The 27,779-nt window shown below is 30.2% G+C and overlaps 1 protein-coding gene across 3 annotated transcripts in view; it reads right to left on the reverse strand.

Annotated features, from left to right (window-relative positions):
• cpo (RNA-binding protein) overlaps positions 1–27,779 on the reverse strand; it is a 545,686-nt gene that overhangs the window by 482,079 nt on the left and 35,828 nt on the right. For 2 of the 3 annotated variants that reach the window (XM_088223884.1, XM_088223892.1), the window contains exon 1: positions 651–867. The exons of the other annotated variant lie outside the window; for it this stretch is intronic. The gene's annotated coding sequence lies outside the window, so the exon portion shown is untranslated. Of the gene's footprint in view, positions 1–650; positions 868–27,779 lie in introns of those variants that run through there. 3 annotated transcript variants of the gene reach the window in all.

The raw sequence follows: 27,779 nt of genomic DNA on the forward strand, positions 1-27,779 counted from the left end.
TGTTTTTAAATTTAACGCTGTAACTTAAGTTGATTTTTTTATAAGTTTCACATGTAAAATACATTTTTTCAACATTACGCATATTTCAAGTCTAGATAAAATATTTTAATTTTCACGAATATTCATGTGAATGTAATTTTTCAATGAAATTATTATTTTACTTATAATTTTCAAAGAAACAATAATTCACCTTCTAAACAGCGCAGGTAACAATATTATTTTTTTCTTATGAATTGAATAAATGTTGTTTCTTTTCATTTGTTTTTTTTATTGATTAGAGTTTAATTAGTTAAAAATGGATTTGAAATAAATTATTTCAGATGTTTCCCCAGCATGCAATAAATATTAAGTTTTATTTATTCTTCTGCAATAAAAACAATTAGTTAAAGACTTTGCTTAAAAGTTTAATGTATTTTTTAAAAATATTTGTTTTAGAAATGTAGAAAATTTTCCGTTTTTTTTTTCTAGTTGCTGTAATATTGCGACAATCACGACTGTAAGTTTTTATTGTTTAACGTTCTTTTTATGTGAATTCCGTAAACAAACGCGTATAAAACACAATAATCATTAATCATAGAGCATTAGAAGACAAAGCATAAAAACGAAAGTATTTTTCAAAAACATGCAATACGTAATAAAAAAGTTGGTACCTAAGAAAACAATTGTTGTAATTATATACAGTTATATTATTCAGTTCAGAGTATGTGAACAATAACACTTCCGCTTTGAAACGTCATGTGAATTCACTGGTTTAGCCGACTGTAGTTGGAATGTATGGAAACACTTCGAATAGATTCACATTCGCGGCTTACAAAAAATAAAATAACGACGAAGCGCACCGCGCTCTCTCACGGCCTAGGTTAGACTGATACGCTTCGCTTCGTGGTACTCCACCGACTTCTATAGAAAGAGAGAGACCGCCACCGGCCGGGAAAACCCCTTGCAAAAGGCGAGACACCGATACCCCACTCGAGCCTCCTTCGAAGTTCCGGATCGCGACAAGGACGGCGCACATTAGCTAGGAGCGGAAAAGCATGGCGTTAAACAGGGACAGTTGTATATTTGCGGGTTATGCAAGCGTGCGCGGATTTAATCAAAGGTGGAACGTATGTTCTATCCGTTTCCTTTTCCTCTAGTTTCCGTTTCACTCTGATTGGATATGTTTGTCTCATTCTGTTTTATAGGTGAGCTATGTCTACGGGGTGTATGTATGTCGAGAATGATGATGTGTTTGTGGATTACCTTTAGTTTTCGGTAGAGCCTCTCAAACTTCGGGAAACGTCAAATGGAAAACAAAAATGTATTTTTAGTTTAAAGACGCAAAATATTTTTAAAATACGGACTTGTGGGTTGTATATATATGAATACACGAACTTAAGTACAACTGAGGATCAATTTTGCTAAACAAAAAATAAAGCGTCGTGATCGTAGAACAACGACGGATGTGCGAAAAATGCGACATTGACTTTATTTAATATTTGATCCAGAAAAGGTTCATATAAAGGCTTTCCAGGTTTGAATGAAAATATAAAGATATAACTTACCTAAGTATCAAATCAACTTTTGTATAAGTTGTGACATAAAGTGTCAAAAAAGATTTTAAACCGCTCTCACGTTAATTAAGTTGAAGAAAATCACATGCGTCGTTGTTCTACGATCATGACGATAGAAATATATTATTTATTTCAAAAAACTTTTTTATTTGCCGTTAATTTATTTTTATGAAAATATTTTTTTTCTTTCTAATATAATTATTTTTGATCAAATTTTTGTATTAATTTTATTGTGATCTTTTAATGATAATTTGATTAAATTTCTCAATACATTTATTACTGATTCATTTTCATATACGTGTTCACTTATGTAGGAATCCTGAATTCAAAAATGGTATTTTTTGTATTTAAAAGGTATAACAGACATAATTTTAACGAAACTGGTAAACAAAACATGTTGACAATATTTACGAATTTACTTGTGAGATTATATCAAATTATGAAAAATATTTTTTTTTTTTCAAAATAATATACTTTGGGCAAAGAAAACATTATTTAAGCAACCGGACATTCTAATTTCACGGAGGTTATATTCTTATTAAGTAAACTTTTAATTTATTATCATCATCAAACCCTTGTCTGCACCCGATGGTGCATAAGGCATTGGATAGTAAAATAAAATGCAGCGTATCTCAATCAACTATTACAGGACGGTGAGAAGTGGTCAGACCTACACATCAGGTGCCATAGTCCTGGGAGCATGAAATATTGCCGTGAATCACCTTATTAACAAATATTTCATGACAACCCTCCCAGAAATCGAACCCAGATCCTCAAACACGGTAGGAGAACGCGCCAACTCGATTTCCTTCAGATGACTGCTCTCACAGAATGAACTGTATTCTTCGTCCGCCCGAACACAAAACATTTGATTTTACTATTTATTTATGTTTTTTTTATTACAATTTAAAATGCATAAATATAATATTTATAATTTTATAATTTACGAATTTTTTTCTTCATATTAAATCATCGATATTTATGTTTACACTATATGCAACACTAAATTTTTATTACTATTTTATTTTATTTTTACATCTGAGCATGTTTTTCATTCTTTATTTCCATTCTTAATTCTTAATTACTCTTACAAATTTTCTGCATTTTTAATATTATATCCATTTGTAAATACTCACTACAAACTACAAACCTTAAAATATTTTTTTTTCACTTAAATTTTAATTTTTAAACAACTTTCATTTATGTTTTCTTTTTCCTTCTCTTTTTTATACTTTCATAATTAACCTTACATTTAATTGCTTTTTAATATGGAAACTTCACTGGTCCATTAGAATTAAGTCCAATTGTGTAAAATATTAAACTTTGTAACTGTACTGTATGTTTCCTGAATAAAAGAAAAAATAATTTAAAAAAAAAAAATAAACAAAATAAGCAACCGTCATTAAGAAACGTATGTTCCGAAACCTAACTTGTAGTCAGTCAACGTGAAGCAGTGTAAAAAGGCGGGACATACAGTTTTGAATTCACAGAAAACTGGCAGAGACAGTTAGTCTTTTTTACTCTACTGCAAGTTTTAAACGGCAATGTAAATGCATTTTTAGAACATAATTTAAACCTGGCGTTGTTTGAAGCATAATCCCAATTCAATTACACCTCCGTGTATTTAATCTGTTTGACATATGAGGATATTAGAAGAAAACCTAGAAATATCCACCAAAAACGGAAAATTAGTTATTAATGCCAAAATAAACTATACGTAAAAACCTACCTACCTAAATAATATCGTAATTCAAAACCATCTCTAAATCTTGCAAAAACATATTTCAATTATTATACTACTTGACACCGCAAACTTGGAATTCTCCATTGAGTTACTGAAGCATAATTAGAAATCTCACAATTATTTTTTAAAAGGTTTTCGCAAATATCTCAGTAATCTTTAATGGAGCTTTTTATGTTTGCTTCAAATACCCTCATATATTTTCTTCTTACAAAAATACATTTTAAATAATTTATCGCCTTTTTATTGACATATACGTATTTTTTAAATATTTTCTTATTCCAGTAAAATGGCTACATAGTGCAAAACCAATTCTACCATAAAAAACAAAATGTTATGTTTGAAGCACTTAATTATCTCATTCATTACATTATATAACCCTTTATAACTTTTAACGTAATTTAAATTATTTTTACATGTAGTCGATAGAAAATTCAATGTTTGATGAGAATAAAGTCAAAAGTATCTTATTTCAATATTTTTTTATTAACATTATAAATTATTCCGATATTTTTTATTATTGCGCCATATGTTTGGGATATCCGTTCTAAAACAGCAGGTGATATTGTGATTGTGTGCGCAGTACCGCGTATATATATGCAGAGGCTACATTAGTGTCAGTGCATCATCTGTCAGTTTGTTATTCCTTCCTGTTCTGGTGCGATATCGGTGTCTCTTTCAAATTGTGGGCGAGCCGTCCGCTCAGTGGGGATCGACACCCACAAGTTTTTCTGTCATTCCGCCTCTCGGAGCAAAAAGGTCCAACTCGAACGCCGAAACAATTCAACAATCCTAATTTCATGGAAATATTTTGTTGTGTTTTTGACAGCATTGTCTGATTTTGTTGGCGTTTTTAATACAGTGTCTATTTGTTTGTGTTAGTGTGTTACATTTTTAATAGAATCCAAGTTAGGTATAAGTGTAGATGTATAAAATGCATTAGTATTAGTAGTCTGAACATCATAAGAATACTAATATTTTGTGGTATATTGGTTTATGGGCACGTTAATAATTTGTTTATCGATTATGATGGCTTCCGATTGTAAAAAAAATAGCACTTAAGAATATACTCGGTATATTTTTGTTTTTATTTTTTATTATTATTGTTTTAACTCTCGCGTGGCCGTGATGTCACACTACATACGATAGAAGACTTCACATATCTATCTAATTAGTTTTAATTATGAAGTTGTATTTTTTATAATCTTCAAATGGACATTTTTACACCGGATTTAAAAAGTAAAATTAATATAAGCATGCAGGATTTTCATACAAAAAATATTTATCTTTGTTGCGCGTAGAATTAAAAAATTTACGAATATTAATTAAAGAATTTAATAATTAATTAATTTTAAATTAAGAATTTAATAATTAATTAATTTTAATTTAAGAATTTTATAATTATTTAATTTAAATTTAAGAATTTTATAATTAATTAATTTTAATTTAAGAATTTAAGAATTTAATTTAAGAAATAACACGAGGATAGAACTCATAACAAGGAAGACAGATAAGCTGTTCTGCGGCCGGTGTTTTTGTTAGTGAGATTCAGTCGGTTATTGGCAGCGAGGGTGGGTGCACGCGTGTAGGACGACCGGCGTATATACGACTTTTAATTTATTTTGCTATAACTTGGGTAAATTATATTTTTATAAATTATAGAAAATGATGGAATGTCTGAACTTCAGAATATTCCGTCTTTTGCTTATGGTAACACGATGTTACATCACCGCGCGGGAAGGAATTTTTTACCACAGCCTTTTATGAGTTAATCGTATGCCTTGGATACTTTCTAAGCACCTTTTGAACATTTTAATATATCTTCCAGATACAATACAGCCAAAAGTCGGGTTCCAAAGCCTGACGTCCGCGAAGAATTGTATAAGATTCTTAATAGAACAAAAAAACCGCAGTACTACGAGTACATGCATATTTTTCACGTCCATGTAGCAAAGCGGTTAGCGCCTTTACCAATCATGCATAAAAAGATATGCGGTGCCAAACACTTTTGTCGAATGGGCATTTTAACATTGTTTTTCTATCACGCTCTCGCAAATGCCTAATCGATACTTTGCGAAAAAGGCAACAGTATGTCGGATTATGCCTAACATTTCGTTGTCCCGGTTTATGCACCCCAAAACTAAACCGATTTAGATTTTTTCTAAGAAATGATATCAAAATTACATTTTATGTGTCAGTACCTCGTCCGTTTTTTAAAATTATTTATCATATTTGAAAACCGTAATGTCCGAAGGCGGCAGATAAAACCGGGCGCTTTAATGATTTTTTGTATGGTCATAGCTTTCATAAAAAAACATTTATCATAAAAGCAAAACACACGCCAATGGTAAATATTTATTTATTTATTTTATTCGGTAAACAAACAGTATGTACACGTACACATATATTACCAATTTCTTTGTATATTAGTGTAAGAAACTCATGAATGAAGTAATAAGAATGGACGCAGCAAACTTTGGTGACAACGGTCATCAAGCGGATGCGATACGGTTGGCTAGGCAATGAACTGCGGATGCCTCCTGAGAGCCTTAATCACGCTTGCCTACTCTTTACAAGGCATCAGGTTCTCGACGCCCAACGCTGGTATTTTGAACAATGGCGCGCGAAGGGATTGCTCTGTTAGCGTCTATTTAGTACGTAAATATACATGAAAAGGGTTTTCCACGCGCGCTTTTGAGTTCAGAATACCACCCCTGGACGTCCACTGCTGACTGTTCATTGGCAATTTATGTTAGAACTACGGAACGCGAACCTGACTTAGGACGATAGAGATGCATGGGGCTTTTTGTGAGTACCATACGCTCCAACTAGGGAGCGGAAATGGAATGAAAAATATTTTGCCTTACAAAAAAAAACCTCAAAAATTTACATGTGTATGTTACAAGGCCAATGATATCGAACGGTTGTTGGTAACCGAATTTTTATACGGTTTACTCTGGGGATTGCAATACACACTGCTTACTGTTGACTGCCTATTGCCTGGCGCCCACATTTACCGATTCCAGTAAAGCGGGCTAACGAAATAATAATCAATACATTTCGTAGACGGCTTAGAAACAAACATAACCGACCAATGCACAACATACGATTTGACTAATCCAGAGAGACAAAAGTCCTCAATTAAAATGTTTAAATATTGCTTTTCCTCAATATGGCTATCTCTTTGAATGCTTCCTATAATCGGTAATGCACTCCAAACTATTTATTATTCCGTGGTCCCCTCCAAAACAATGATAAAGTTACCATTTCGGATGCATGTAGCCGGTGGCCCGCTCGAGGCGACCGTGAACGTTAACTTTAAGCATATAAAACTGTATTTAACGTAATTTTAAGTACTCTTAAGTGATGGATTCTTCAAGTAAAGGTTATGATTGATTATTTATTGCATTTTAATTCACTAAAATATTCGCGTAAGCTTAGCAATACTGTCATAAAAAAACGTCGCTTTCAAAACACTAAAAATAGCATAATTTAATTTCGGATACTCCTTAACTGTGTAGTCAAGCTGAGTCAAGGCATGAAAATGTTCTCAACATATCATCGTAGCATTAAAATTTGTTAAGGATATAATAATTTTGTGCGATTATTTTCGATTTTAAAGATTTTCAATATATTCTTTATATGTTCCCGCGTATAAAGAAAAATATTGAACTTATTTATTACCTTAACCCGTTAACTTTTATCTTAACTTTTACACAAAGAATAAAATCTTGAAGCAGAAATTATAAGACATTTTGTCATACCAATAGGACAAGTAATGTTCGAAAAGGCTTTAGATGCCGACAACAGAGAAATTAAAAGGGTTAGATTGGGTCACACATTAAAAATTTCTCGTGTTCGTATGAATATGGTTTAATATGTATGAAAATATGTATGAATGCCATGTGATTCCCATATTTATTTGAAGTGGAAAATGCCTGTAAAAGGCAGCAAAAAATATTTGACTAAGGCGAAAATATTTTTTAAGTCAAAATAAATTGAGTGGAATCAACGAAATTATGTTTTATTTGCTGGCTATTTCTTAGGAAATATGACCACATTTCTGATTATCGTAGGCAACTGAAATGGCTCAAAATTAGACAGCGGAGAGACTTTCACTCCCTCTCACTTCTGTTCAATATACTTCATAGGCCCAACGCTCCTATATACCTGCGTGAAAAATTTCAACGCTTATCAGTTCATGGTTAACCTCTTCATTCTTATTCTCAAGGCACTCTCTTAATACCCATCCACAATTCCTCTTTCTTCTCTAACTCATATAGTGTCCATGCGGCTCGACTTTAGAATTATCTCCCATCCACCATCAAAGATGTTACTTCATTATCTCTGTTTAAATGACGTCTGAAGAAACATCTCGTTTCTCTTCCTTAATTTCTCCTCCTTTCCTTTTTTCTCTTTTTTCCCTTTTCCCATTGAGTATTAGTTTTGATTTAAGGTAATTTATAAACAAATACGTTTTTTCTATGTTTATATATGTTTAGCTTTTTAATCTTTTTTTCTATTGAATATGTTCTGTAACTTGAATTATAAAAATAAAACTTTTATTTAATTGGTTGGTTGGAAGAAATTGCCATTTAGCAATTAACTCTCCAATGTACAAATAACATTATGTACAAAAAGTTAAATAAATTGTTACTTTGAGTCATTTAAAATCCTACAAGTCTAATTTCGATTTTTGTCTGGCTAGATTGATGAAATCGTATATTGTGCGATGATTCAATAAAATTCCGTTAATGTACTAGACACCTGCCAAAAAATCAAACTGAACGACCACCAACCATATGAAAAAATTGTACAAGTATTGTAATGTGTGATGCGCGGTGTTGCGATGTACAAAGTATCTGTCTAATAATACCTTTCAGATATCTGCGACGCTTTCGTGTAAAAATAACAACATAATCCCCTAAAGAATTTGAGCTTTTTTTAATATCAGCTTTCGGGCACTAGAGATGGGCGTTTCAGTTATTTAAAAGAAGGAGCAGTAACAGTTACCATTTCACAGATCAAACTGTTTCTAAATAAACCGGAAAAAATCTAGTACAAGCAACTGCTGGAACTTTTTTACAAAATTATGCTAATGAAAATGCGTATATAGTTTTACCTCACTTTATTTATAATTTTTACTAGTGACCGGGTTTTGTCGTGACTAATATCGTCAGACTGGTGTGAGAAAGATCTATGAAATAATATCCAGTATTTTTTTTTTATAATTTTGAATTACCGCATTAACGATCATTCTATTGACCACGCCCCTAATACGTCAAGGTTGATGTTTATTTGTTCCCGGCCATTAAAATTTGTTTAGAACATTATCACGAATCTTAACGTCAAAACAACCAAGGCCAAACACATCGCATTTTTCTAGCAAAGTATTTTTACTTAATTAATTTTTAACATTTATTTTTGAAAACATTTCTTTACAATATCCAAATTGATTTTAAATATACAATTAACTATTCTAAATCCATTACATTTATTTTTATCGGTATTTTAGTATTAAGTTATAAAAATTGTATGCGTTTAAGGTTTTATAAATGTTTATAATAAAACCTTGCAATAAAAATGTATTCCATTATACGTATTTAAATTTTATTAAAATTATAACCGTGGCAGCTTGTTGGTAGTTCCTTCAACAGCCATGTCCCGGGCGTTTACGTATTTTTATAATTATATTACATTTTTTTTTATTACATTTTTTTTTGCACCACAACAGGCCAGGAGGCCTAATTACAGTGGTGAATTACATCACAGAGCACCCAGGCTTGAGAAAAATCATATTTTATTTTTTTGTGTTCTCACCGGGAATCGAACCCGGAACCTTCCGTGCGTGAGTCAAGCGTCTTGACCACTACGCCACGGAGGCCGCCGTATAGTGAAAATGCAGTTCCACCAAGAAATGTCAGTAGAAAAACTCAATCTATTTTCACAAAAATTAAAATGTTACGTGATACGAACCACGCTGCTCTCAGCTGTTATTTAAGAAACAGTTTTTCATTTTGTCATTTACACGAAAAAGGAGGGTGGCCACAATTTTGCCCACGAACGTTTAAATTCTTATTTTTAAAAACAGTTTGATTTAATATGTTTGTTCAATTATGAGACTGTAACAATTATTTCCTAAAAATATATGTGTATTTTTTTTACTGAGTAATAGCTTATTTTTTTGTGAAACTATGTCAGCTGTTTCGAAAAAAGAACTGTTTTTAAATAACAGTATCAATTTGTTTAACACCTCTGTTGTACATTATTTAAAAACATGTGATTTTTTATTTATTTACTTTACTTTTTGTACATAATGTTATGTCTACATTAGCAGGCTTATTACCAAATGGCAATTTCTTCCAACCAAAATAAAAGTTTTATTTTTATAATTCAAGTTACAAATCATATTCAATAGAAAATGAGGATTAAAAAGCTAAAGAAATATGAAAATAGAAATTAACGTATTTGTTTATTAATTATTTTAAATCAATACTATAAATCGATGCGGAAAAGGAAGAAAGAACAAGTAAATAATGGTGAATATTGGGAGAAAAAATACACCCCAAAGATACAATATCAAAATTGAGGATGAAGCTATAAATTTCGTGGGTAAAATTTAAAAAACTTGATTTTGGTTTCAGCCGAAAGTTTTGTTTCAGTCAGTCACTACAAATTAGATTCTGAAAACGTTGATGTGAAAACTAACTTAAATTGAGTAAATAATCTTATTAAATGGTTTATTAAAAACTCACGCAATGTATAACCTGCGCTTATTCAATTGATAACGTAGATGGGTGCAAATGTTCCGACTCAACAAACATTTAGTGAGTCTGAGCCAGAGTAATAAGGCTCCGCAGTAATAGAGACGGAATTTCGCTCTATAGCATAGAACAAAAGCTTTGGAAATTTTTGGTTTGGTTTTTGGCTTAACAACAAACGTGTAACGGATGGTTTCAATTTTCGCTTGTAATTCTCGACCTAAGTATCTACGGCCCATTGTTTTGCTATAAACTAAAGCTAACTTTGTGATTGATAAACCTAAAGTGAATTTGGTAAGTATGGGCAGCTCTTCAGCTGTGGCTCCTTATTACTCTGAGGTCCGAGCACTTATTTAGGCAAGTTGTCACTGCCCCCATTTAGATAATTATGTCAATTTTTCACTTTATTTTAATGTTGCATCTTTTCTATTTAATTACGTGCTATTTTGTACCATCTTTTACTTGTTTAATGGGCAGTTGCTCCAAAAAACTTTAACTGAAAAATACTACAAAATAAAAAAATTCTTAAGTTTTCGTCAACATGGACGAAATTCATTCGTTAAAAAAAAGTAAAAGAACTCATGTATTTCATTATGAGATTAACGCCATTATTTTTAACTACAAATTATTTTAACGTAACGTATTATGCAATTGGCCCTTATGCTTTAATGTTTTATTTTACTTTTATCCCTTTCTGCACCTAATGGTGCACAGGGCACTGCATTGGTACACCAATCGCACCATATCTTGATCATTTTTGTTACATGAAGGTAAGATGATCAGTCTTACACTTCCACTTCAGGTGCCAGTCCAGGGACTATATTTGTTTTAGTGTAAAAACACAGATATAAACAAATATTTCAAGTTAACCATGCCGGGAATCTACCCCGAGACCGCTTGCATGGTAAGCAAACACCATTACATCACGAGGCGTGTATAAAGAAACATAAAATGATTTAAAATATAAATAAATATCATAAAATATTTTTTAAAAAAATAAATTGAATAAAATAAAAAAATTAAAATAAAATAAAATAAAATAAAATAAAATAAAATAAAATAAAATGAAATAAAATAAAATAAAATAAAATAAAATAAAATAAAATAAAATATAATAAAATAAAATAAAATAAAATAAAATAAAATAAAATAAAATAAAATAAAATAAAATAAAATAAAATAAAATAAAATAAAATAAAATAAAATAAAATAAAATAAAATAAAATAAAATAAAATAAAATAAAAAAAAATAAAATAAAATAAAATAAAATAAAATAAAATAAAATAAAATAAAATAAAAATAAAATAAAATAGAATAATATAGAATAAAATGAAATAAAATAAAATAAAATAAAATAAAATAAAATAAAGGAAAAAAAAGAAAATAAAAGTACATAAAAAAATATTTAAAAAAATAAAATAAGGTAAAATAAAATAAAAAAAATAAATATGACTGTAGCTCATAAAGCACAGTATCATAAATATTATAAATAATAATATATTCCATTTTTAAAACTTAGAACACAAGTAACGTGGATATAGTATGAGAGTCTTTAAGCTCATTGATTATTTCCATTTGCAACTTTTAAAAATGTGACCGAATAATCAAAGACTAATAAAGCTAGGGTTTCCTAGGACAGCGGTGGCCGTATCTTAACGGCCGCGGTGAACGGTGATGCGGTTGACAGCCGTCGTAACGGTGACTAGAAAGTGGTTTCCTAGGAAAATCGTATTGATAACCCCGTTAAAAAATAAAACCACGGTCTAGTCACCGTTACGACGGCTGTCCACCGCATCACCATTCTTAACGGCCGTTAAAATACGGGCACCGCTGTCCTAGGAAACCCTAGCTTAAGAGTCTATTCAAGACATATAACAAATAATAATATATATTAGAATGTGCAACTGTGTGCCAATTTTCAAAAGTAGATATATTTTGAATAATATGTATTACATTTACATTACATTTCTAGTAAAATTATAAGTTTTGTATGATTAGTTATTTTATGGTATGTATAATTTTTATGGGACAACATTTACAATAACAATATTATGTGGAAGCCTCTAATTGGACTTTATGATATGTATTTATGGTATAATTGATTCTTATAAATGTATAAATGTCTGTTGGCTTTTCAATGAAATAAAATAAAATAAAAATAAAACAAAGACATGAGAATCATGGGAAGAAAAGGAAAATATTTAAACGCAGAAATAATAAATTAACAATTTATTGAAATATTCAGACTGAATAATAAAAAATGTTACAAAATTGGATGAAAACGTGTAAAAAAAATAGTTATTTAAAATTACAGAAAATGTTAAGAGTGTAGGGAGACATTGAAACTTACGTTTGAAATAATAATAATTCCGATAGAAACATCAAAAGCCTAGATATACGCATACAATTAAAATAGAAAAGTTACATAATAAAAGTAAAAATAATATAAAAATATTGTAGCGCGTAGAATATAATAATTAATAAAGCTGAATCATATAATAACATTAGGAACAATTACAGAAAATAAAAATAAGTCAGTTTGGCGTGAAATCGTCAATTGAATAAATTATCTATATTCCCGTGACTTGAACCTTTGACCTCGTTTATTCAAGCCATGTGTTAGTTTTTCCCACTTAACTAGGACTCCTATAATAATTTATTGTAGTATAATCGAATTTATTCCAACTTAAATTATTCATATGCTATCAAAACAATGCCTCCAGAAAACTTATAACGAATTTTTAATATTCTCCAGTCTGTTTGATAGCAAATAATTCACACGAGATAAGAGCTGTACTAACGATTTCATTTATTTATTATAATAAATACGAACACTCAACCAAAGATGATTTTAATTTATTACGTTTACAAATAAAACAGTTGTCAAACACGCAATTTTTATTCTGTTAATTCTTGTTTTTATGATAAATTGAGCTTGCGTTAATTTATATTTCATAATAATTTCCCTGTTTAATAACATTTTGGTGTTTTGTTTATATTTAGTTCAGTTCGGAATCAAAATACGGCGTTTATCAGCAATTTTTAAAAGTATTTTACATGTAAAAATTGCAAGAAAATATTTCATGAAACCAAGGCCACTTAAACCAGCCAATAACAGGTCATAAGCCCTGACCTGCCTAGACTTCTATATTATCTTCTCTAAAATGTTCTTCATCTCTGTTGTAATATGTTAATATTAACAGCTCTTCAGGGAGTTGAATCCAGTCCTTATCTACAACAATTTGGACAAACTCAAAATATTGTTGAAAAATGAATTTAGTGCTTTTTATTTATTTATTTATTTTTATTTTTATTTTCCTTTATTCAGGAAACATACAATACAGTTACAAAGTTTAATATTTTACACAATTAGACTTAATTCTAATGGACCAGTGAAGTTTCCATATTATAAAGCAATTATATGTAAGGTTAATTATGAAAGTATAAAAAAGAGAAGGAAAAAGAAAAACATAAATGAAAGTTGTTTAAAAATTTAAATTTATGTGAAAAAAGGATATTTTAAAGTTTGTAATTTGTAGTGAGTATTTACAAATGGAAATAATATTTAAAATGAAGAAAATTTCTATGAGTAATTAAAAATTAAGAATTGAAATAAAGAATGAAAAACATGCTCAGATGTAAAAATAAAATAAAATAGTAGTAACATTAAAAAAAAAAGGAAAAACATAAAAATACACATATTTTTGTTTGTTTTGGCAATGGTTTTAGTGGTAAAAGTATATATATATATATATTTTTGTAAAAAATAAATCTTTTATTAGGGTAAACAACGTTTTGTTGTACTATTGTATTATTACTCAAAAAATAAAAATCACATGTTGAGATTTTGTGCAATGATATATTTGTATGTGTTAATTGTTCTGGTAATGGAGGATGAATTCGTAAATTTATTGTTGAAAGTAAATAATTTACAAAGTAAACAACATTTCACTCAAACACAAACTAAATATATAGCTATATTATTTAGCAAGAAAAATCACCAAGTCCGTTCTCCAAACATTGATTTTAAAATTTTCTTCTTTCATTATAAAGTAAACTTACAATTAAAAACAACTTTTTTAATCAATTGGTTTTACGGTTTAATATTTCATATAAAAAAACTCATCTCTTAATTGATCATATTAACTAACATCACAGCATTTATAAACTAGCTGAATCTATATTTTCTATGAATTTACCATATTCAAATTCCATTTAATGTTAAATGTCGAAAATAACATTACATTCCAAAATTGTAATTAATTGCAATATGAACCTAAAAAGGTGGTTAAACGAACAAATAAATATTATCAAACAAAATCAGATAATTAAATGGTAAAAAATTATTTACATAAAAAACCACTTAAAACGTAATATGACGCATATGTTAAGACTTCAATAATTTTCCAAAATACCCCATAAGCCAATATCTTTTAATCCATCATACGGCGTTTTCATTTCGTGCGTAAGTCAATATAAAAATATAGTCCCCTTAAAAGTAAAAAGAAAATATAAAATGTACGTATTCACTTTCTTCATGAAACAGCGAAGGGGTCGTCAACCCCAAGTAGAAATGTAAGTATTGTGTTATTTTGTTTTTAACTGAGATAAGAAGTATCGATGAAAAATACGGCAGATTTAAATTATCATTTTACTCACAGCAACATTCTGCGTAATGTTTGTGATTTCCACGCAGTTTTCAGAAGTTATGTATATGTAGCAGGCGTCGTTTTACATTATTTGACGCTTCCTGATATGCAACATCTTTTGACTTTTTTGTGTTATCCTAAAATTAAAAGTTGTAATGTTTTTGCTAGACTTAATTACGGATGTTTGAAAAATAATGGTTGGTGTTTTCCTAAATTAAAATAAAAATAATAGTTTTTTTTCTTTAAAGAATTGAAATCTTATAACGAAATTTGGGCTTTTTATTTGACTTTATTAAATTTGTTGCACCTTTAAAAGAGAATTACGAAGTCATAACCATATCCGCACTTTTTGGTCAATAGGGCACTGCACATATACAGCGAATGGAGTATATCTTGATAATTTATTAAATAAAGTTAAGGTGATCAGATTTTTGCTTCAAGTGTCTATCCAGGAACAAATAAATATTTCAATGAAAAACCACCTTTGAAATAGATTTTTCATGACAACCTTCCCAGGCATCAAACCCGGGCCGGGATCAAAGCATGGTAAGGGAACGCGAAACAATAAGGCGGACTTTTCTTCACTCGATTTTCTATTTCGTAAAATATCGCAATCACCTTTCGAACCAATATTCCACGTTGACCTTTCAAAAATCGAACCTAGAAATTTTAGAACTGTAACATTTATTTATTTTTTAAATATTTACTCATAAAAAACAAAACACAAAGTCATTGCACAACTCTGCTCCAGAATATCTAAGGGAACTATGCATTCCAGATGAACTAGCTGACAGGCGTCTCACGCTTAGACCAGCTACGGCAAAAGGAAAAGTTATTATACCTCTAGGCAAACAGCGCACTAAATTTAGCGAACGCGCATTTGCGGTCGCAGGCCCTATGGTATGGAATGCTCTTCCAGCAGAGGTACGAGGCTGTAAAAGTGAAGTGATGTTTCGGAAAAAACTTAAAACCCACTTGTTCTCTAAATCATTTGAATAAATCCGTAGCATATGTCAACAAAATAAATTGTTTTAATTAAATTACAAATAAAAATATTCAATAAAAAAAAAAATTAACTAAAGAATCACTATGTAAAGCGCCCTTGGGGTATTATAGTACGAAAATGGCGCTATATAATTTATCCATAAAAATAGTAAAAATAATAATAACATGTACGAATTCATACCATTTTGACGAATAAAAATATTTTTAGGATGAGTGAAATCGACTGGAAGACCCCCCGTATTTTAAACGGTTTTTGGACTTGTAGATAATACGAGTAGATACCTAATCAAAGATTCGATTAGATTAAAACAAGTACCTACGGTTTTTTTTGTCCCTCAATGGTGTTTATCCAGAATGACAAATGTTTTAATAAAGATAGTAGGAAATATAAATGGTTTTTTTTTCTGACCAATGTTTTGTACCCCTGTTTTAACCCATTAAGTCCAGCACGCCACACACTTCTTACACCATGATTATGAAGTTTGATTAGTTGTAGGTGCGTGGGTCGATAACCATCGCGATTGTTACATATAATATTATACGTATACATACAACGCAAAGGTCACGGGATCGTATACTGTAATAGGCAAACGCCTCGAGAACTACATTGATGCATGAGATGGATTATTCTTGTAACATTAATAACTAACGTACAAATACATACATCATTTAAACATTTTGGATTAATTTCTATTGTGTGTGTTCTTTATGGCGGCATTTTCGTAATTGATAAGAAAAAAATAATATTGCGTGCTAAACTTTTAACAATATTTTTTAAATATCTTGATGGTAAAAGCACACCAAAAGCCCTTTTCGGGAATATTACGATCTTTATAAGGAAATTCAGCAGTAAAGGTGTATTTACTGCTTTGCTTATTCAAAAACAGAACGCAAGTACGTACATTTAAAATATCATCATAATCGTAGAACAACGACGCATGTGATTTTTTCAACCTTACATGGGAGAGGTATATTTATTTTTAACACTCTAACTTGATAAGTTCAAAAGTATAGCATTTGGTACTTGGGGTAAGTTGTAAATATTTTTTTTAAACTTTCAAGATAAAATATAAAAGAAAATATAGCATTTGTCTCACATCCGTCGTTGTTCCACAATCACGACAAAATATCACTATTCAGATAAAAATGAAATAAATGTATGTATTCGTATACACGTATGCCGCATTTTTCGGACCATAAGACGCACATTTTCACTCTGAAAATTCGACCTATAATTTAAACAAATTCGATGCGTCTTATCGTCCAATTTTTTTTTTTTTAATGATAGAAAATTTTCGGAGTGCGTCTAATGGTCCGATGCGTCTTATCGTTCACAAAATACAGTAGTATTATAAAATAGTGGCTAATATGTTACCACAATTTAATATGTATGATTTTTATTTAGAAACTTCGCTGGTCTGTCTTTAAACCGTATCTTTTTTATGTTATTCTATCATTGTCGACTGTTTGTTGATAATAATAATATTGTTACGTTTTTTATGTTTTGTAATCAATTTTTGGCCTGTTCATTAAGTTTTCTATGCGTAAATGCACCACTTGCTTAGTTTAGAAGATCGCCGTCTGCTGTTAGACATGAGAGTTCTTCATGACATACTAAGTGGACGTCTTAATATACCCGCTCTTATTTCTCAGTTATTATGATTTAATACCTCTGGCTACCGCACCCGTCACACGTCGAGCTCTCTAGTTCATGTGCCAGCGGCTCGTTCAAACTATGCCCAGAACTCTCCACTTACACGTTTAGCTCGTGAGTATATTTTGAACTATCCCCATATTGACCATTTTCATTGTAATAAATAACATTTAAAATGCATAATTTAAAACACACGTTTTTCTCTTTTTCTTAGTAGTTTCGCAATTTCATATCAATATAAAAAAATTATCTCATATTTCATATTTTATATCTTTTTGACACTTGTGCAATAATAAACACACATTTCCACCCTCATACTATTATAACACCCACTCATCCTCACCCTCGCACAGGCACACACACACACTCACTCACATATACTCTCCCTCACACATTTACACACTCGCACAAACACACTCACCTTCACAGCCAATGTCTAAAACAAATTTATACATGCAAAGAAACCAATTTACGTAGGTATATTTCATGTATTTTTCTGAATATCTGTCATTCGCTTTGTTCTCTGTATATCATATTTTTATTGTTATATTTTTTAACCCGTATTAGTGTTGATATCCACAAATAACACAAATTTTATAAAAGTTAAAATGAAAAATGTATTCTCATTTGAAAAAAAATTGTTAATTTATTTTGCAGTGAATTGATTGTTTTGCTTCTTTATTTTGTTGAATATTAATTATGTGAGTGTTTTACATTAAACGCCCAGAAGACTTTTACAATAAAGCGTTACATATAAAATACTTAACAAAGTTTTCAAACAATAATAGGAAGCAGTTATATTTTATATACGAACGTTAAAAAGTCAACTTAATAAAAATATGTTTAAAAATATACAATAGGAGTCATTAAAAAGTATACAATTTAGTTGTTACAAAGTGTTTTAAAAATTTAATAAATAATTTAAAAATAAATTAATAAAAACAGAAAAAATAAAATAAAAATATATATGTGGAAAAGTACATTCATGAATATAATAATTGAATAATAAGGGAATGACTAGCTTAAACACTGTTTTTTGCTGATAAATTATTATCTTTTACTTAACTTTTTTTTTGTTGAATCAAAAGAGATAAAGTATTAAATTTATTAAAATATCGTTCAATTTTTAGGCATTTAGATGAAATCACCCAAATAGTTAGCATTATTTGTTTAAAAAGATTTTGTTTAGAAAGTACATCTAAGTATGGTGGTCTTGAATGGAATCATAAAGTTTTTTTAATTTACCAAGCATGAACAATCTATAACATTATTAAACATATTATGTAGGGTAACAATATCAGCAACTATGCGTCTAGTATTGTTACAAAAATAAATAAATATGATACAACTCAAATGATTGAATCGGGTAGTGGTCATCTACAACTAAATTTCCATTTTCTTACAGTGAGTTATTTACAACTCGTTGAAAATGGCCACCAAAATTGAAATATTTGGGTATTTCATAAGAACGGAAAGATTGATTTTTTATTTAAAAAATAGATGGTATAAAAAATTAACGAACTTTGTTATTAAGGTTAAAAATTAAGAAGAAACATTAACAATGGAAATTCACAAATCTAGTGGTTCAAATATGAATTTTATGAAGATGGTTTAATTTGAATAATACCTTTTTGATAAAAAAATTATGGTGACAGAATTAAAAAGACTCTTCAATGCACAAAGTCGATAGCATTTCAATCGGTGGGTAATTGCCTGCCTTCCTTTCTAGCATTCTTTCGCCAAAGAACTGTCATCATGATTAGACGTGACGCTACTCAGAAAAATGCCGCCGTACTTTAATTACCTTGTAACTATAAAGAACAAGCCATAACAAATCGTATAAACAAATGTTTTAAAGTACTTTTTACATAATTTAACGCAAATTAACAATTATACTGACGGCCAGTGTTGTAAAATAATAGCTGTGGTAACGAGTTACACAGAAATAAGAACTAAGGAAACAATGTGTTTGTTTCTTCCTTTTACGTTTTTTTGCACTTGTATCTTTATTTTTCATATTTGTATTTGCTATTGTCGATGGAAACGCAATAATTGCCAAACATGAGATGCGGCAAGTAAAATAATGAGATGTCTATTTAGTATATGTCAGTGATAATGACTCAGTTCTATTGTACAATGCACCCACGTTTATAAAATCATACATATTTGTAATTTTTTACATAGATATGAGTATATAACTTCACTGCTTAGAATTAATAATGAAGAGTGATATCGAACCATGTGAATGTATGGTATGTAAAAACATCATTGTCTACAATATATTATACCAAAACGTTTACCTAGTTCAGCGCCAGATTAGGGTTAAGTCTATTAAAAACTAATTTACAATTCATTATTTTTAAAACACATAGTTTTTAATAAAATAAAGTTTAAGTCTTTGTTTTTTAATTAAAAAAGTCACAGGAGCCTAATTTTTTTCATGAACGATTCCAAAGTTGTGATATTTCGTCAAAATCAATAGATATTACAAAATGAAAAAGTTATTTTATTATTTATGATGATTAAAAAAAAAACTTTATATATCAATCGACAAATTAATTTATTAACCCTTTAAACTAGTTCGAATATATGTAACCATATTATTATTAGTTGATTAATTATCTAAACATAACTAAATTCTGTAAGATATTGTGTTCCCAGAAAGACAAGACACTACCTTTACAGTAAGTTTTATTTATAAAAGAGTGAGCTTATTGAGTTTTTAATATAAAATATAAATATTGTTTTTAATTTATCCTTAGAAATAAATTTAAATATTTATTTGTTTGACCTGTTCTAATTTCACTTTGCAGTATGACATTAAACGTGTTTTGATTTTAAATATCTATTTTAGATAAATAACATTAAATTTATACAGAATATTAAAATAATAGAAACGAAAAATGCAAAAAAAACCTATATGCGTTTTTCACTGTGAATAATAGAAGTTATTAATTTTATTACAATACAATATCGTACCCGTTATTAAAGTGAAATTGTCAATGACCCAATTTTAAGATGCCGTTAATAAAACATGTACATATATTATATTATATAAAAAAAACAAGTGGTAAAATTAAACTAACAATAGTAAAATTTTCACCATGTGAATAGAGAAAAAAAAAATAAGAAAAGAAAAACAAGAAGAAATATTTCAAAAATTTATACTTAAATAATAAATTGTAAAAAGAAAAAGGTTCATATCACAAATCATTAAATTCATCCATATAAACATAAACTCATAGAATAAGGAATAGTCCAGAAGGAGCGTAGAATCATATTTGAATACATCGAACTGTCTTCAATAATCCCCCCACTATGGCCCACTTTCGCCACGCCCCTTTTTTGAAGACGCCGCGTTGTTGCACGATGGAGAAAATATAATCTTAACACAAATGTCAGCTAAAAAAAGCAATCCGTTAATTTCTCTAAAATTTTATTGGGAACTCGGAAACATTAATTGGCACAACAGAGTAGATAAGTAAAGGGTCATTAATTAAGAGTAATTGAATTGATGGACTTTGGACTTAAAATATAAAACAAATTTTATTTTACATAAAACGGATTTTTTCATATCATGTTAAATAATATTTGATGTTTGAAACAATTTTTGAGATCCAATTTTTATTTGTTCTCTCATTAGATGAGCAAAGTAGGGTAAAACAATTGACTACCTTGGCAACACTAACGAAATATCCATTTTGATTTCTTCGACAATCTGACAGATGGAAAAATAATTCAATTTTTAAGTAATGTATTTGCTACTTACACATTTATTTGCTAATTACATATGAAATGTGATCCCATTCTGTTTCTTTAAGAGTGACGTCTACAGAGAAACTAATGGGTCCAAACGTCAAACTACTCATTTATGAGTAGTTTAGTCACCTTCTGTTTCTGTTTCTGGACTATTCTTAATTCTATGCATAAACGTAATGTAATCCAAAATATATTTTTCATATCTCCAAAAATATAATAATAAGATTGTACGGCTAAAATATATATTTATTCATTCATTCATTACACGCTAATATTATTATATTTTCTTGAATTGTCTAGATACTTTTTTTTAAACAGGATGTTTGTCACCTTTTTCTATCGAATCCGACCCTGCTTGACCCCATCAAATACGGAAGAGAGGTGGGACCTTCCTGTCATTTATTATTTCTCAATAACCTCTTGAGACCTGACATCCTACTAGAAAATGTTTTGTACTATGGCTACTTTTATCACAACATGGATTTATTTAGTCCAATTGTCAATCAAAAGCATGAAAATTCTAGTAAAAAAGCTAAGAAAATGTACTTGTACATCACAAAAACCTTCACTAAAAAACATTAAAATACGCATTCGATTACTATATAATATTGTTTAGATAGTTAACTAAATATTATTTGTTAATATTTTCTAATAAATAAGTAAGAAGAAGATAATGAAGTAAAAAAAATGTTTTTTTTTGTTTTATTCGGTTTCCACTTTAAACGTATCTTCATTATTTCCATATTTGCACCCATTGATGCATAGAGCATTGCATCTCTTCATCAAACGCAGAGTATCTCGATAATCTTGTGGGGTACCAGTAAATGTTCTTTGTTGGGGTTGCCAGTTGTGGTGAGTTACCAGTTGTGGTAAGTAAACTTCGGATGTCACCAGTTCCAGTGGAAACTGAACGTTGAATGTCTCCAGCCATGGAGCTATAGGGGTCACCAGATTGGAGGACGATCACCAGTTCCGGTGATCGTCTCGTTTTATGGCTCTACCATATGCTTCGTAGATGGCCATGAGTGTACGTACTACTATATGTTTTAAGTTCTTATTAGTTTGTATAATGCCGGTACTCTTATATGGGTGGGAATCCTGGCACCTTACTAAACCTTAAAACTCCAAACTTCTGAGTTTTGAGATTAAGTGCCTGAAGAGAATATTAGGCATGATTCTATTTTATGACTAACATTGAAGTTTTAGAACGAACGGAGCAGTCGCCTATAACAAACATTTTGAATGTGCGATGGTGGGCCTGGCTTGAACACATGCTTCGGATACCTCGGGAGAGCCTTAACCCAAGCTGCTTCCTCTTCTCCGTCCAGGTAGACCGTTGATGACGATCTTTTGCATTTATTCGGTGAAACTAAAGGGCAAAAGATTAACATGAGAGAAGGTGAGAATGCTGGCTAGCGATTGGATTTCTTAAAGGCGTTTGGTAATGCCCACATGCTTCGCTTTGAAGCTGATGTAGAAAAAAAGAAGAAGATTAGTTTATGAATCTGTTGATGTATATAATGTTAAATTTTTCAATGTTTACTCAAATTTGTATTCCTATTTATTGGATTCGTTGTTTCCAGGTTGGATGATGAATACAGTTCTGTTTATGAAATAGAACCAGAACTCCAAACAAGAGTTTTCGATCACAGGGTCCTTAAGTATGCTAGGCAAACGCGCCAACTTCTATAATACGAGACGGACTTATCCTCACGTAATTTCTTTTTTTAAAATTTTTACCTGAGAGTTGCCATCGAGCCGAAAACACTTATCTGGTTCTATTTATTATTTTCTTTATGATGTTAACTTTGTTAAATAACTAATTTTAGGCACGTTTTACTTTTTGTAAAATGTTTCCCTCGGCACGGGACACCCTAGTGAAGGAACATTATTCTGTATAAAAAAATATTACAAACGATGTAAAATTATTTAAAAAATATTTTTTTAAATTGTGATCGCAGAACAACGACGTTTGTGAATTTTTTCAACACACGAGAAAAGTTTTTTTTTTTATATACTTTATTTCACTTTATAAGTACAAAAATTAGATCGTTTGATATTTGGGTCATTTATACATATTTTTTTTCAAACCAGGAATGTAAAAACTTTATCAAACCTTTCTAAGATCAAATAAAAAATAATGTCAACGTCGCATTTTTCACACATCCGCCGTCGTTCTACGATCACGAAGATTTCACACAAAGAACTGTATTCTTCATTCGCTGTGGAATAAAAATAATACGTTAACAGTTAAACACACAACCATCTCGGATCTTAGTGATATTATGAAAGCGATGAAATCCGTTACTATTTAAAAGACAATTTTTATTTATTTATTTATTTACTTTACATAAACGGCGTAAATTGCCTTTAACATATATTGAACATAAATATGAAGAAAAAAATACACATATAAAAACAACAAAAAATTATAAAATTGCACAACCATAACAAAAGTAAAAAGTAGGTTAATACACATAAGCAACCAAAAATATTAACGAAATAAATACATAAATATGAAAAAACAAAAAAAGGAAAAACATTTTTAAATATAAAGAAAAAATTAAGAATAATATTTGACGTATTATTCGCATGATGAAATCTAACACTTGCCAATAATGGTTAGTAGTTATTCGAGCATGCATGGTTGTAATTAAGCATGGGTTTGACTGGGTTAAGCAACGAATTTGGTAACTTTTTTTCTTTAACTCAAGGTGTTATGTGGGTCCGACACAATAGAGGAAACGGAGGTGAACGGCCCCACAGAACTGTGTATTGAACTGACTGTTATCCTCTCCTTTGAAACTTTTACAATTGCTAAATTATTGATATAAAAGGAAGAGGGTCGCTCGATAAGTTATCTAACAGTGGAGGCGACATGCGATGCACTTAGTTCGCGTAAATTATGCAAAAACCTCCGGGACTCCACTACTAATTACGTATAAATTTTTCAACCAAGAATGTGTGAATAATAAATAAGCGTTAAACAACTAGAAAACAGACCATAAATGACTAAACTTGCAAACTGCATTTTTTTCTATCAAAAAAAAACACATCGACGGTAAAAGGGATCTGTGACTGATGTGCCACTATAGCCAAAATTCAGTTATGTGCTAGCTTCTACCAACGGTTTCGCTCGCATGGTATTAGGATGAAATTAGTTCATTAATTATTTTTGTCGTTTAGCAATAAAAAAATTGATCCCATAGGAATGATGTATTTGTTTGGTAAAAAAAAGTAGCCGGTTCTCTTACTATCGCTGTGCAATGAAAACGTCAAACCGTTAGTCTATAGCGACGTAGCATCCTTATTCTGTTTTATTTATTTCTTTAACTTTTTGTACATAATTTTAATTGTACATTGGCGGGCTTATTGCCAAATGGCAATTTCTTCCAACCAACCAATAAAATAAAAGCTTTTTTTTAATAATTCAAGTTAAAACATATTTAATAGAAAATAAAACAAAAAAAATGGCAAAGATATCTAAAAATAAAAATAAATGTATTTGTATATAAATGACCTTAAATCAATACTTTTAATCAATGGGAAAGAGAAAAAATGGGAAAGAGTAAAGGAGGAGAGATTAAAGAAGAGAAAGAAGATGTTTCTTCAGACATGATTTAAACAGAGATACTGTAGTAACATCTTTGATGGTGGATGGGAGATGAGAGTTAGAGAAGAAAGAGGAATTGTGGATGGGTATAAAGAGAGGGCATTGAGAATTAGAACGAAGAGGTAAACCATGAACTGATAAGCGTTGAATCACGCAGGTATATACGAGAGTTAGGACTATGAAATACATTGAACAGAAGTGAGAGGGAGTGATAGTCTCTTCGCTGTCTAATTTTGAGCTATTTCAGTTGCCTACTATAATCAGAAATATGGTCATATTTGCTAAGACAAAAAATATACCTTAAGTATGAATTCTGAAGTCGGTCAAGATTATCGAGTTGCTCACAGCTTAAATCAGTCATGGAAATATCAGCGTAATCTAGAATGGGTAGTAGTAATGGTTGTACCAGAGTGCAATTAAAATAAATGGGTAAGAAATTTTGCAAGTGAGTGTAGACTGAAAAATAATTTTGCGGCTTAATTCATTAGTATGAGCTCGCCAGCATAGATGTTCATCCAGTACTGCTAGATTACTATGGATTTCCTGTATTGAATATTGGTACGATTGACATTAAGAAGATTAAGTGAAGATACGTCTAACTTATTGAGCAATCTTTGACTACCCGCAAATATAATTTGTGTTTTAGATGGGTTCATAAGTAAACCATACTCTTTTGTCCATGTTGACATGCAATTTAGTGTATTAGACATTGATTCCATTGCTTTGTTGGTGCTTTCAGGTCTAAAATGAAGATATGGTTCTAAATCATCTGCATAGAGATTTGATAGAGATGATAAAATGTGATTTGGTATAATATTAATTTGGTTTTCATTTTTTTTAAATTCCGACGAAGTAAGATGTTTTTTTGGAAAGAAAAGTAGCTTGCAACACTTGTAAACTCTTCGGCTATCCTTCTTCAAAAAATTACGTCAATCGGTTGGTTCCTCCGTTGCAAAATAAAAGAAGAATTCATTTTTCCACTGAGAATTTTCCCGAGGGTTCGATATTTTTTGTTGGAAAAAAAAGTAACCTACTTAACTTTCCAGCTCTCCAGCTATATGTATGAAACAAATCATGTCAATCAGTGGCTCCGTTGCAACGTGGAGGAAATACAAACAAACAAACAAGCACACTTTGTAATATTAGTTTGGGTGGATATCACTTTTCTTCGAATTTCAAGCTGCGTCGTATGAGCTGACATCCATGGATATTAAACATTAATTTTGGCGTTTACATAAAAAAAAAATAACGGATTTATACCATAAAAAATAAGACTTATTTAAACAAATTTTATTGACGTTTTGGTTAATATTAAAACTTGTTTTGGCATAAAGTATTCTGTAGAACCATTGACATATAAATACACACATACATTGCCCCACCTACTTACCCTAATCTATTTTAAAGGTCTTATGGTCTCTTTTCAGATCCACACATTGCAAATACATTTTTTTAGCTGTAACGAACGGTTAAATTTATTTTTTTTCAATAAAATCTTTGTTTACAAAAGATTCGCGTATAGTAATTGTTTGAATTTACATTTGCTGCTTTCAATGCCCCCGATCACCGTCAAAGCAACTTAAGTACATTTGTATAGTCAGTTTGTCTGTCACCATCAATAATTTTTTTCCGATTCTCACGGCGATGGGGTATGTTAGTTCATTAGCTTGATAGTAAACGGGAAGAATTAAGTCCGTTCGGGAGAACCAGAACCGTTATCATTACCACAGACATACCCTAAGCCCTCAAAAATGATGACCTTAACTCATGTCCAAACGCTCAGTCATGCCCAACGCCTATTTAGTCGTTCTTCGACCGTCAGCTAGGCACGAAGTTCAGAATCAAAATCAAAATGCCTTATTGTGTCATGAAAAACTTTTTGGAACAACATTGTAAAGAGGATTGCGCTATTTTCCAAATATAAATATTAGTTCATGAGTGATTGACAAAGCTTAAAACAAATAATATTAAAAAATAAATATGATTTTTTGTAAACGTCTAACTACGCCTAGCGGCGCAATTGCGAAGCTTTTCTTAGTAACAGGAATGCACTGATAGGAATACGTTTTTAAAATATAATAAACGTGAATTAATATTATTTTTGCATTCCATAAAATCCAGAATAAATAAATTTAAGGAAAGAATCTGATTGCAATCCACTAAATCGAATGTTGATTGTTAACGTTAAAATATAAACATTTTTCTTAACCAAAAATGAGTATCCCTTAATTTTTGGTAGCATATGCATGATCGTTGAATGAGTCCCTGGTATTAACAAACAAACTTAGTAACCATGGGTACGTTTTCGAGTGACTATTTAAAAAAAATATTTTACTCAATAGGGCCCGGCTATGTATTAATATGTCAATGTGTATAGCTAATAGTTTTACATAACTCTAAACTTGTCTCACTTACATTGTTTAAAAATTAAATTATATTCTTACAATTCGAATAAATTTCGATAGCTTCTTTTACTTATCAAGCTGGTGGACTCTGAAGTCTCGCTAAAATTAAGGCTGGAAGAACAACATTCGCCCCGTTTTTAAGTGGTCCTACTGATAGAATCGACATGAAAATAAGTGAGCTAGTAAATTGCCGGATTTAGTGCGAACGGCACATGGCGTAATGACCCAGAAAAACTCACTGCAAGTTTTAAGAAGTTAACAATTAAGTACCGCATTTAACGCCACATCATTCTATATTTACATTTTTTAATGTCAAATGGCTCAAAGATAATACTGATAATAAATGAAATTTTCTGACATTGAGATAGAACTCTATTGATGACTATATTTCTAGATATACTAACAGAAGAATGAATCTAGAAATATTGTGAGTGGGTGGAAATGAAATATTCCTCTTAATTTGTTATTTCGTGAAAAACGTTCGAGTTGTCATTCTAACGAAAAAATACAAATGGCTAAACACCCAGCGCCATCTTTCAACACGTATAAAAAATGACGTCTTCACTTGTGGCCTTGTTTTGACGTTCGTTTAATAAAACTTTCATGCTTTTTATCTTTCCCCGCCATTTTGGCAATAC

This window comes from Micrasema longulum, unplaced genomic scaffold, assembly GCF_059751315.1.
Source record: "Micrasema longulum isolate JH-2025_06_02 unplaced genomic scaffold, ASM5975131v1 h1tg000026l, whole genome shotgun sequence".
NCBI lineage: Eukaryota > Metazoa > Arthropoda > Insecta > Trichoptera > Brachycentridae > Micrasema > Micrasema longulum.